Consider the following 651-nt stretch of genomic DNA (forward strand, 5'->3'; position numbering starts at 1 on the left):
CTGAACATTAAAATGGTATAAAATACCGACAGATTGTTAGGTAAGACACATATGCGACAGTTAGGTATCTTTATTTTGAAACGTTTCGCCTACACAGTAGGCTTCTTCAGTCGAGTACAGAAAAGTTGATAGAAGCAGAAGATACTTGAAGACGATGTAATCAGTCCATCACCCTTAAAGTTTTGAGGTGGTCAGTCCCTCAGTCTGGAGAAGAGCATTGTTCCGTTGTCTGAAACAATATTGTTTCAGACAACGGAACAATGCTCTTCTCCAGACTGAGGGACTGACCACCTCAAAACTTTAAGGGTGATGGACTGATTACATCGTCTTCAAGTATCTTCTGCTTCTATCAACTTTTCTGTACTCGACTGAAGAAGCCTACTGTGTAGGCGAAACGTTTCAAAATAAAGATACCTAACTGTCGCATATGTGTCTTACCTAACAACATTGGGGACCTCCTGAATTATGTATAATATAATACAGTATGTCTCCAACTTACAAACACATTGGTACCTACTGTATAATAATGATATAATGACGATATACTCAATACAGAAGATTCTCAACGTATGTGTAAGTGTAGGACTTACTTTACTGCATTGTATCATTATCCATCCTGTCTGTATTTCTACCATCCCTCTCCTGAGTGGT

This window comes from Cherax quadricarinatus, unplaced genomic scaffold, assembly GCF_038502225.1.
Source record: "Cherax quadricarinatus isolate ZL_2023a unplaced genomic scaffold, ASM3850222v1 Contig857, whole genome shotgun sequence".
NCBI lineage: Eukaryota > Metazoa > Arthropoda > Malacostraca > Decapoda > Parastacidae > Cherax > Cherax quadricarinatus.